This window comes from Sarcophilus harrisii, chromosome 2 (genome assembly GCF_902635505.1).
Source record: "Sarcophilus harrisii chromosome 2, mSarHar1.11, whole genome shotgun sequence".
Taxonomy (NCBI): domain Eukaryota; kingdom Metazoa; phylum Chordata; class Mammalia; order Dasyuromorphia; family Dasyuridae; genus Sarcophilus; species Sarcophilus harrisii.
Window position 1 is genome coordinate 585,311,300 of NC_045427.1, and position 13,544 is coordinate 585,324,843.

Consider the following 13,544-nt stretch of genomic DNA (forward strand, 5'->3'; position numbering starts at 1 on the left):
TTTGTCCTTTCCATTAGTTATTAAAAACCCCTTTTCTAACTATATGCTCTCCCAATTCTATTTCATATTTACCATTCCCAGTGTCTATTACATCTCTTCATTTTATCCATAGCCTCTTCTCCAAAATAAACCTACTTTTTGTCAGAGAGAATAGCCATGTGAATTTTTCACATGATCAAACCCCAATATTTGGTGTCTACATCAATCTCATCATTTGGTGCTGAATCCCCAAAACATCATCTGGAACTAGGAATTGCTACCTTGAACACATCAGTAGGCATTTAATAAATGTTGAATGATTGATGAAAGGAAAAGGGAAATAATTTTCCCTATACATTTCAGGGATTTAGGGATTCATACTTGAATGGATAGTTGGAAAAACAACATCCTCTAGACTTCAAACTCCTAATTAGGTCAGAAAAAGCATAATCTAGCATGGCTAAACTAAAATTTGGGAAACTCCAATTATGCAGTATTTATATCTTCTCTTAAAGTCTTCTCTCGGATTAAAGCAGGAGCTCTTTTCTCTCTCAGATCTCATCTGCTCCTTTTTGCATTCAGTGAGAAATCTACATTCTTATGATCCTGCTTGCACTGGGTACTAACCTAAGCCTCTTCTCCACTCAGCTTCCCTTCTTCCATAGGTCCCTATCCCCCTTTTGATGTTGTCATTCTGTGCCACAGACACATAATCCCTTAAGAACTGAAATGTCAGTCCACATGCTTGAAACTTAAAACCTCCTGGGAAATGTCATTTTTAGGTAGGTGGGCTTGTGCATACTGGAAAGTACAAGCTTATTTTTTATGTGATTCCATCAACTATTAAGGGATCTGGTCTGTACCTGAACAATAATCCCTTCTCCAACATTCATATTAGAAGCCCATTTGACCTTTGTCTGAGTAGTTTAAATAATAGGGAGCACACTCTCTTCTCAGGAAGAATATTCATGCATTTATTCAACAAGGTCAAGGTCACCTTCACCTTTATCTCACCAATGGACTTCTGTGACTCTGGAAGAAAGAGTGAGTCTGACAACTTTGTACCTTACATAAATAAAATTCATGTGCAAGTCAAGATATCACCTTTATGGTGTCAATTTTCCTCTTCAAGAAATAAGGTGAACAATAACTTCAACAAATAATTCTGATGGGAAATAAAAAGGGGAACTGTCTAAAGAAATTTACATGGCTATATTGGGAGCCCATGAAAGACGTTAGATTTTTCTCCAGAGAGATATACAGACAGATAAAGAGATGAATACAAGGACAGACAATGAGTTGAATGAAAAGTGTGGCAGTCCTTTTAGAATATTGTTGAAAAATGCTAAAGCCAAGAAGAGTATGAGTCTAAAGTACTCAAAAGGGGCTTGGGGGATTTTTAAACTATGTTGATGGCAAGAGGAAGAAAGAACTAAATTATTTTCTTCTGTTTTCTCTTTCAAAAAGAATGATCTTTAAACTGGGAAGAATAGAACAAAAATGATTCACATAGAGCTGAAACCCAAGAAAAATGAAAAAAATATAAGAAAACATCTAACTGCTTTTAATGAGTTTATGTCACCAAGACCAGAAGAGCTACAATCTCAGGGTACTCAAAGAACTGGCTGCTATCCATGGTTTTTGAAAAATCATGAAAAGCTAGAGAGATGTTGTGGGTCAGGAACTAGGCAGATGTGAAATTTTCAAAAAAAGGGGGGGAGGCAGGAGTGTAGAGTTTTCATACTGTAGACTAGTGAGTTCGACTTTAATTCCTGGCAAAATTCTCAGATGTATTATATAAGACATGGTTTGTGAACACATGCAAAGCAAAGTGGTAATTATTAAAAGCCAGAATAATTCCATTAAGATAGACTATATCAGACTGATTTCCTTTTCTTTTTCAGCACAATTACTAGACTGGTGGATCAAGGGGATAATGGAAACATAGTCTAACTAGATTTTAAAAAGGAATTTTCTAAAGTATTTCATGGTATCTTTGTGGACAATATTAAGGGATGAATTAGCTAGTAGCAGAGTTAAGTAAAATAATATATGAATGTTATATGAATATCATATGAATAATATAATTCATAAAGATTAGACATCTTCTCCCCCCCCAAAAGAAATTAATGGATTTATATCAACCTGGAGGGAGTTGCCAACAGAGTGTACTAGAGATCTGCCTTTCCCCTCTCTTCTTTTCAACATTTTTAATCAATGACTTGAATCGAAACTCATAGATCATGAGTATTATGTACAAGGTGTTCCCAAATTCTTGGGTGCAGTTTTAAATTATATATTATTATATGTGTTATCGCAGTGGCATTATTCTCATTTCTATATATATTTAATTTCAGAGATGAGGAAACTGAAGCAAAGACAGGATAAATAATTCACCCAGAGTCCTACAGTTGCTAACTGAGATTGGATTTAAGTTCATTATCTTCCTGGCTACAAAATTCAATACTCAGTTATACACAGTTCCATTCTAGAAAAGTATAAAATGCTTCAGGGAAGGTAATGTCTCCCTTCCCAATTTATATACCTCTCATCTAGCATATTGCTGGTCACTTGGTCACTTAATAAAACTTGTTGATTGATTGAGTTGTTCTAAGTTTAAAAGACTTGCCCATAATTACACAGCTAGTATCTGCCCTTGGATTCAAACTACAAATCAGAGTCCAGGACCACATTGCATTGTTTCTAATGAACTTTATTTTAAGGAATTAGGTATTATTAGTCAGGGGAGATTTGGTGGGGAGGAGAAGGTATGAGAACTGTTCCCAAATATTTGAAGGATGGCCATGTATAAAAAGGGTTAAACTTGTTCTGTTAAGCCCCAAAAGGGAGAACTCAGAGCATGAATAGGAGATATCTACATCTTCTACAAGTAAGTTTTTGGCTCAATCAGGAAGAAAATGTTAACAACAGAAGACATATAAAAATGGAATAAATTATAATTGGGAAGTAGCACATTTCCTATTCCTGGAGGTCTTCAAGTGGAGACTGAATAACTCATTTATTGACCGCTTGTATAAGGGTTTCCTTTTCAAACCCAGGGGCATTAGCACTTAAAAAAACATGAAAAGCAGATAAAAGAACTTGCAAGCAATTGCTCTGCCATACTGGTTATATTATTATGTGTGTGATTGCCAGCTAGTACATAAGTAGCACGGTCACAGTTTTGCTTCTCTTTAGCAGTTTGAGTGGTTGGCAGTTAGTCCAGCTTCAGTAAGCCTTTGGAGGCTCAGCTGCACTGTTTGGAAGTTCTATAGAATCTCAGAAGTAGAAGAGACTACATGGGCCAATTAATCTAAACTATACATGAACAAGAATCCCTTGTATAAATTGTTCATAAGTGATCATTTGGCGTTTGCTACAGGAGAACCTGCTGATTCCCAAGGCAGCCAATTCCACTTTCATTGGAAGTTTTTCCTTGCATTAAGCATAAAATTCTTTACAATTTGTTCCCATTACTCTAATTTTACCCTTTGGGACCAACAGGACCAATTTTATTCCCTCTTCCACAAAAGAAACTTTCAAATAAAGTCTGGATAAATTTCTCCTAAGTCTTCTCTTCTTAAACATTTTTAGTTTGTTCAATTGCATTTAATTCTCAACTTGATTTGGGTTTCTTTGTAGTGACACTTCAAGTTTTCTAGTTGTTTAAAAGCCAGTAAATTGGCTCGTTATTGAATGTCTATCAGCATTTATTACATGCCTAATGCACTGAGGATACAACAAGAAACAAAAGGCCATTTTTGCCATCAAGGAGTTCACATTCTGATTGGGGAGACAGTGTACAAATAGCTGCATACAAAAATGTTGTTTTCTGGATAAACAGGAAATAATAAGGAAATTTGGAAGGGAGGAGGGTTTCAGAGGAAAGATGACAAGTTCAGTTTTGGACATGTTAAGTTTTAAGTTAAGATGTCTGTCGAACATCCCATTTTAGATATCTTGTTAGTCAATTGAAAGTGTGAAACTGGAAGTCAAAAGAGAGAGGAATGGATAAATAGATTTCAGAATCATGGAGATAATATAGTATCGAGGGAGAAGAAAAGAGAGCCCTGAACAGAACTCTGTAGGACATGTAGTTAATGGACATGACCAAGATAAATATCCAACAAAGGAAACTGAAAAGAAATAGATAAGTGGGAAAAGAAGCAGAAAAGAATAGTGTCCCAAAAACCTAGAGTGAAGTGAGCGTAGCAAAGAGAAGGTGATCAAAAGAATGTATCAAAGAATGCAGAAAGATCAAGAGGATGGATGATTGAAAAAAAGACCAGAAAAGAAAAATTGCCATTGGATTTTGGCAATTAAGGGGTTATTATTAAGAGGAATAATAAAGGTTATTCCTTTAGAAAAGGAAGATGGAGCCAGTATGGATTCATCTACAAAACATATTATACTAATGTTATTTCCTTTTTTAAAGGATATTTAAATGGGTATTCCATATTGCAAACGCAACTTTGAAATTTTCGTCTCTTATGGTATTTGGCTAGGTCACCTAATGTCTTTGAATCTCAATTTCTTCCCCAGTTACATGGTCATAGTAATAGCTCTAGTGCTTCCTTCACAGTGCTATTATGAGGAGAGAACAAATTAATGTATGTGAAAATTTTCTTTAAAATCTGAAGGTGCTATATAAATGTTAATTATTTATGAAGGGAAAGAAATGACTAACAGGATGATTTCAGAAAGGCCTGGAGAGACTTACACGAACTGATGCTGAGTAAAACGAGCAGGGCCAGGAGATCATTATATACTTCAACAACAATACTATATGATGATCAAATCTGATGGACCTGGCCATCCTCAGCAATGAGATGAACCAAATAAGTTCCAATGGAACAGTAATGAACTGAATCAGCTACACCCAGCGAAAGAACTCTGGGAGATGACTAAGAACCATTACATTGAATTCCCAATCCCTATATTTTTGCCTGCCTGCATTTTGGATTTCCTACACAGGCTAATTGTACAATATTTCAGAGTCCGATTCTTTTTGTACAGCAAAATAACAGTTTGGTCATGTATATTTATTTTGTTTAACATCTACTGGTCATTCTGCCATCTGGGGGAGGGGTTGGGAGGAAGGAGGGGAAAAATTGGAACAAAAGGTTTGGCAATTGTCAATGCTGTAAAATTACCCATGCATATAATTTGTAAATAAAAAGCTACTAAAAATTACTTATGAAGGGAGCGATTTTTCTGGATTTGATTCTAACTACTGTGGAGGAACCATTGGATGAATAATAAATGATGAAGACCTTTGGAATCAGTGACTTTGCCATTCTAGAATTTTTAATAGAAAAGGAGAGGAAATGAAATAGGTGACAGGCATAACCTGAAACATATCATAACCATCAGTGGAGTGGATTTTGTTTATTTATTTTTTTGACATGAAAATATCATTAATTAATTTGTTTTTTAAAAATAATTATAACTTTTCATTGACAGAACCCCTGCCTGGGTAATTTTTTTTTACAACATTATCCCTTGCACTCACTTCTATTCCGACTTTTCCCCTTCCTCCCTCCCCCCTCCCCCAGATGGCAAGCAGTCTATACATGTTAAATATGTCACAGTATATCCTAGATACAATATATGTGTGCAGAACCGAACAGTTCTCTTGTTGCTCAGGAAGAATTGGATTCAGAAGGTAAAGATAATCCTGGAAGAAAAACAAAAATGCAAACAGTTTACATTCATTTCCCAGTGTTCTTTCTTTGGGTATAGTTGCTTCTGTCCATCATTGATCAATTGAAACTGAATTAGATCTTCTCTTTGTCAAAGATATCCAATTTCATCAGAATACATCCTCATACTGTATCATTGTTGAAGTGTGTAATGAGTGGATTTTATTTTTTAAGCTTTTTTTGGTTTTATTTTAATTAAGTACTTCTTTTCTCTTCTTCACACTTCTCTAACCTCAGTTGAAAAAGGGAAAAATCAAACCCTTGTAATAAATGCAAAGTCAAACAAAATAGATTCCCATAGTGACTGCATCAAAAAATGAATCTCTTATTCTGAATCTTGAGTCCATCCAAATAATATGCTTCCTCATTAGTCTTCTGGAACTAGGATTTGTCATTGACTGAAACAGAATTCTTGTGTTGTTATGGTATAAACTGTTTTCCTGATTCTGGTTGTTTCACTCCACTTCACTTCACATATCTCGCCAGGTTTCTCTGAAATCATCACTTTCATCATTTTTTTACAGTACAATATTTTCCTACATTTATGTGCCAAACTGGCTTGGCCATTCCCTAATTGATGGTTTTGCTCTTAGTTTTTTTGTTCTTCGTCACTCAAAAAGAGTTGCTAAAATATTTGTGTACATATGGGTTCTCTTTGACTATCTTGATGGATAGACCCATAATGGTATCACTGTTTCTCAGTACATATACACAGTTTAGTAGTTAGGGGGTTGTATAGTTACTGATTGCTTTCCAGAATGACTACAATACTTCATAGTGAATTAATATAGCTGTTTTCCCATAATCCTTCCACAATCCATCATCTTCCATTTTTGTCGTCTTTGCCAATCTAGTAAATGGCTTTTAAGGAACTCAAGAACATGATACATAGGATCCTATGAGCTGAGATTCTAAATAAAGTCAGAACAAAAGGATAGAAGGCTGTCAAGGATGAAATTCCGCCAAATGGAAGGAAGTATATAATAAGTATATAAAGAAACCAAATTGACTGCTTATTGCCAGATTCAAAAAGAGCATATATAAGAGACAGGCAAGATATAAAAGAGAAATAAATATAAATGCTAAGGTTCAATAAAAATTACATTTGAGCTAAAATAAGACCTGAGTTCAAACTTCATTTCTGATATCTAATAGCTGGGTTACCATAATTAAGTTCTCTTAATTTTATATAGGGTCAAAACCCAATATAGACTAAAGGCTGCAATATCTCAAATAACTGTATTGGTAAATGAGATGAAAGTAGAACAAAAAAGAACTTTTGCTCGGGATGTATGGTAAGATGAGAGAGAGCAGTGAAAAGTTAAGGAACTTTGATAAAGCTCAGTTTCCTCCTCTGTAAAATGAGGATAATAATGCATCTAGTTCTTCCTGCAGTGCGATTAAGAAAAACTACTCAATTCATAGTTTGCCTTTGTTTGTTTTACTAGGGAGAATTCACTTTATAGTGGGAAGGATAGAGCAAACAATTGTTTTCAGAAGGGGTTCCTTCAGGAGAAGAATCTGGAATTGGCTGTTGAGTGCTTCTCTAACTTTTTACGGTAGCAAAAGAGGAATAATTAGAGCCCTAGATCCTCTGTGCAAAATAAAAGTTGTAATATTATCTTCCTTCCTTTCAAAAAAAAAAAAAAGATGATAGCTGAAAGAAACCTCAGGGATTGTTATCCTACATCCACTTGTATTTTTTCATATTAAAAAGCTGAGGCCTGGAAAGTACAAATAACTTGTCTAAAGTCATATTGGCAATTAATTAATCCTGAACTGAGACATGTTTCCTAGATGTAAATTACGGCATTTAACACCAAAAACAGTAGTCAGAACTAATGTGTTTGTTGAAATAAGTGTAATAATTGTAATTTTTATTGTGAGATTCCCTTACCACAACCATCTATTGGAAGTACAGCTATCCCTTCCACATCACAACTTTCTCCATTGCAATTTCAATATATTCCAGGTTATCATAAAAACTTAAATGAGAATTTGGTGGGGAAGAGACTTTTGTGGAAGCCACAGATGATTCACAAAAATCTGCAGAAGATACCAAAAAATTTAAAAACTCAGGAATGCATAAAATATATGTATAATATTGAATAATATCAACATATTTTATTTTTTAATATTGTAATAATTCAGATTTCTTTGATATGAAGGGAGGGCCAAAAAATTTTACGTGGATTTTTCAGATCATGAGGGCACTGTGCCCCTAAGCCCTGCAATGTAGAAGGAATAACTGTATTATTCTCCTTTTACAGATGAGGAAACGGATTCAGAGAGCTATAACCACCTTGTCCATAGTCACAAAGCTGGGAAGTGGTAGGTACCAAGATTCAACTCTTCTGACTTCAAATGCTATTACTGCCCCACACTATTCAGATAATTTAGATCCAGAAATAGCTTTTAAGACCAGCTCTCTAGTCCCCTCACATTTTACAGATCAGGAAACTGAGACCCAGAAATGTTAAGTGGCTTACCCATAGTCACATATATTAGAAGTGACAGAAAGTCCTTTTATTCTAAGACCCAGTTCTCTCCTTATTCCCCCTCCCCCAACCCCCACCACATTGCCATCAATCTTTCATAAGATCATAGGCTCCTAGGATTTAAAGCCGGAAAAAAGGTAGGGAACATCTATTAAAATTTAACTAAAACCCCAAATGGGGTATTAATATTTAAATGGAGACAGCCCCAACTTAATTGAGGTAAGACAAGAAAACTTTTTCCAGGCTCAAAGGACTTTGTGTTGTTGTTGTAAAGTCCTCAGAACCACGTACCTCAGTCACAGGAGAGACTCGGTTACTATAGAACTACCCAGAAATGAGCGAGCTTTGAAAGGAAACCAAGAAAAAAAATTTATTCACAGAAACAGCTTGTGATTGAAACCAACTCCACCCCCATCTAAGGGAGACGCTGACCTCATCCCCAGCAATATCTCCATGACTAATTGCTGACAATTAGGCTGAGCCTCCTTCCAGATCTTTTCTTCCATCCAGGGAGCAACAGAAAACCTTCCTCTATGGCCAAGTCCCAATGCATTTAGGAGGGCTTGTAGGACTTGCTAATTACACAATTCACTTTCACAAAAGACAAAAATTACACATGTGGTCGTTTGCTCATCACTATTTTGTTCTCCTTTGCATTAGAAGTAGGCCCAATCAACAGATGGCTTTTTTCCAGTTTGAATGAGAAGAGAGCATCTGCCATTTCTTCTAGAAGATACCTTATCTTTGCGACTCTAGCAGTCCTGCTATTAGGAAAGGAAAAGCTTGATAGGATTCTCCTGGGGGCAGAGCCGTGGAATCTCAGAGTTGTAAGACACCTTGTCTAATATGCAAGCAGGCAGGAATCTTCAGATCAAGGATTTAGATAGAACATACTTTAGAGATCATCAATTCCAATTCCTTTATTTTACAGTCAAGGAGCTTGGAGAGAGAAATTGACCCTTTATCTCCTTAACATCCTTCTCATTTTATCTAGTGATTCACCCATCCAGACTGATCCTCCAGAGACCATGTCCCTTTCTATGGCAATCCTCTCAGCTTCGGAATTGCTTTAGGGCTGAGTTATTCTGACTGGCGACTGAATGAAGTCAAATTCATAATCTTCTAACTCTAACCAGCTTCAAACCATGCTTCTAGACTGTCACATCAGACATATTGCCATCTGCCCCTACCACTGTGTGCTAACTACCCTAACATCCCCCTAATGCCCCCCACCTCTTTGCATCTCTTACTCCAAAGAAATCAATACCACTAGTGCTATCTAAAAGGGCATGAAAGCCAGTTGCCCTATGAGTTTACTCACCATCTCCATCATCTCCCAGACCAAAACTCCCTTCCCTGGCATTGTATTTCCTAATGTGTTATTTCCAGTTGTTAAAAAATGAATTCTTTAAGAGTGGAGACTGTCTTATTTTTGTGCCTGAATGCATATAGTAGGTGCTGCACAAATGCTTTTATCATTAATTCCTTGTCCAACGTTGTATAGGTTGAAAGTAGTAGAGTCGGGATGCAAAATCATATCTCCTGACTCCAAATGCATTGTTCTTTCTATTCCCCTGCAAATTCTCAGAGTTGAAAGGGCTGCCTATGGTAGTACTCTCTCTTATTATCTATACTTGAAAGACTATCCCTCTGCCACATCTCTGGTCATTGAGTGTTTGGTTTGTGCTTGAAAGTCCAGGGACGGTACTTTTTCCACTGGTTCATGATGCCTTCATTTGTGTTTCTTTTAAATCAGGTGGAAATTGGCTTCTGTGAAATTCAACTTATTTTTCTACTTCTATCTTTCAGTCAAGACAAAAAGTCTAATCCTTCTCCTACTACATCTCATCTCTCATACAAAACTAGGGGTCAGAGATCAATGGCAAGCTCTCTTCCCCTAGGGATGTTTCATTCACTAAATGGTGAGGATCTATCTTACTTCCTCACTAGTTTGTGAGCCAGCAGAATCAATCTTAGTGCCTGGGAAAATAACAAGAGAAGAAATTCCTTGGGTGTCCATGCAATCCACCATGAATTATTTCACGTAGATATAAAATTAAATTCAGAAGGATAAACTTGTTTACAATGACTTTGACTTACACCTATTTTAGTGATTTGACCCTCAGTTTTATATTGCCAAAAGTTGCTGGAGAGATGTCAAAAGGAATCCACAGGGCAGCAAAAAGAAACGTGTTTGGCTTCCAGGAACTTGGGTTTGAATAACAACTCTGTTCACTATCTTGAGGAGGTCCCTTTGGGCCAGATAGAATGTGGCATGAATTGTCAGCTGCAGCCACTGTATTGGTTAGTTTTGTTTGGCTGTTTTTCTTTGACGATCCCCTGCATGGGGATGAGGGGAATATGTCTGAAAATTATTGTGATGTAAAAACAAAGGCAGCAATACAACCATATATTTATAGATACATATATATGCACACATATAAAATTAGAGCTATAATATATGCTTTAAGAGTTTATATATATATTTGTGTGTATATATGTATAAACTAGAGCACACACACATATATATATGTAAATTGGACGTATATGTATAAACTCTATGTATGTGAATATGTGTGTATGTGTGTGTGTGCATGTAATACTAACATATATATATATATATATGTTTTCAAAGAAGAGAGATAGAAATAGCAAGATACAGATTGAGAGGGGGAGAAGGAGAGAGAGAGACAGAGACAGAGAGAGAGAGAGAGAAGGAGGAGGAGGAGGAAGAGAAAGAGAAGAAGGAGGAGGAGGAGAAATAGAAGAAGAAGAAGAAGAAGAAGAAGAAGAAGAAGAAGAAGAAGAAGAAGAAGAAGAAGAAGAGAGAAAGAGAGAGAGAGAGAGAAAAAGAGAGAGAGAATGAGAGAGAGAGAGAGAGAGAGGAAAAGTTGACATCTCAGGTACATTCTGGCTGTAAATCAGTGATTCTTGCATGATGAAATATTTAAAAGATTTTTGTATTTTTAGGGTACAAGATATATTGAGAAGGTGGGAGAGATGTTAGCAGTAGCCTTAATAACACAGCACTACATATATTTTGTGAAAGTGAGAGACATGACTGTGAAACACTGGGTACCATTTGTTAATACTTCTGGGAAAGAACTTTCCAAGTCATCAGATGACAGCACATTGAAGGCGAAGGGAGCTGTAAAGAACTTTTCGTCCCCTAATGCACAGAAACAACTACAAATCCAGCATCCAGAAGTGGAAATGTGCACCAGGCCCTCCAAGGAGTTCGCAACCCTTCTAGACAGGTCAGTGGGTGGTCTCCAGATGTTGGTGGCTTCCCATTACTTATAGAATAAAACATACTCCTCACAATCTGCCTCTAGCCCATCTTTCTAGGCTCATTATTCTTTATTCCCCATTACACATTCTATATTCCTGACAAACTGGCCTCCTTGTTATATTGTGACTAAGATACTCCTCCCAATTCTTTCCCTTAATTCATGCTTGTTGGAAGACTCCCTATCTCATTTCTACTTTTTAGATTCCAGCCCCGGCCCCACTTCTCTTTAAAAGGTTCAGCTAAATGCTGACTTCTTTCAAGAGCCCTTTCTAGATTCTCTGAGTTATAAATACCTCCCCACCCTTAGAAAGTTATTGTATGTTTATTTTGCACAAATATTATTTATTTATCAGTGATTATGTTGGATCTCCCCAGTAAATTGATATCCTTGAGGGCAGAAGTCTCCCTTTGCAGTTTTATCTCCAGCAACTAACATAGTGTCCCTCGTGTAGAAGGCACTTAATAAATACTTATTGAATGACTGATATACAAAGAAAAACTGCAGCCCAGAAGAACTGCACCCACACTGTGAGTGTGTGTATGAAAGTAGTTTTGTCTTCAGAAAACCTTTGTATGTAAGTTTTGTGAGAGACCAAATACAGCAGAGAGGAAGAGGTTGGTGAAAGAAGGAGATACCACTGGGAAATTGCCCTTGGCAAACTCATAGACTTAAACTGTTTATTTATCTTTCCTGTGGGGCAAGACTCATATGCTGGGCTCATTTCCTTATCTGTGAAATGGGGATAATAACACGTAAGTTATCTGCCTCTAAGAGCTGTGAAAAAAATGTTTTTTTGTAAATAAGCATTATTGTTTTTGTTATAACGATGATTGTTATGATTATTATTATTGACAATAATCACAGTACTAAAGTTTAAATTAATATTATTCAATGGTTTGGCAGGGTTGGAAACTTTTGCAGAAGCTTTGCTGGTTGTATTATCAAAAGCAAAATATCCCAAGTGATCTGAACATTGTATTTTTGCTCAGTAAGCACACACACACACACACACACACACACACACACACACACTACTAACTCCTCTTCAAATTTCCCTATTTCTCAGCCAATAAACGTTTATTAAGCACCAGACACTGTGCTAAATGTTGAAGATATAAAAAAAAGAGGCAAAAGTTAGTTCTGCCATAATTTTCCCTGTAAAATTATTATTATGCTCCCTGACTGGCACATAGTAAGCATTTCATAAATGCTTGGTGACTAAATGACCCCAGTCCCAATGCTATAACCCCAAGCACTATAGTCACTATGGATTTTCCCTCATTCCCAAATCCAGTTTAGTGACCAAATCCAATTAATTTTTTCTTTCATAAAATCTCCTAAAGCTGATTCCTCCTTTTCATTCCCATTGCTACTATTGACTTCCAAATTTCATTACCCAGTCCAACATTATAACTTCAAGCTGTTTTCTCAGTCTCCAATCTCTCCTCATTCTTTATATATATATATCTTTCCAGATTAATTATCCCCAAATAAACTTTCCACAGTATTCTTCTGTGTAAAAGCCTCCCCAAAGCTTCCTATTATTTATAAAATAAAACCCTAATTCTTTAAATTAGCATTCAAGGTTCTATACAATCTGATCCAAACCTGTATCTCCCATCTTAGCTCCCACTATTCATTTATGGGATATTTTTTTTCCAGCCAAAATATTTACCCTTCATCCTTTTCTTTCATTCTCCTCCCTTTATTTTCCTGGCCTGAAATCATATAAATAAAATACATAGAGGTCATTTAAGCCCAACCCCTTCATTTAAGAAATTTTTTTCAAATAATGAAATTCTGTTTGATCTCTCCTAATTGTCACTATCCCCCTTAACAAATAAAAAAGCAAATATGTATGGTAAAGCAAAACAAATTCCTGCATTGATCATGTTTAAAATATACATCTCAAATTGTACTCAGAGTTCAACACCTGTCAGGAAGGTATCATGTTTTATCAGTTGGTCATTGCTTTATTAAGAGTACTTAAGATTTTAAAAGTTATCTGTCTTTACAATGTTGTTGTTGTATACATTTTATAAAATTATTTATTATAAATTGCATAAATCATT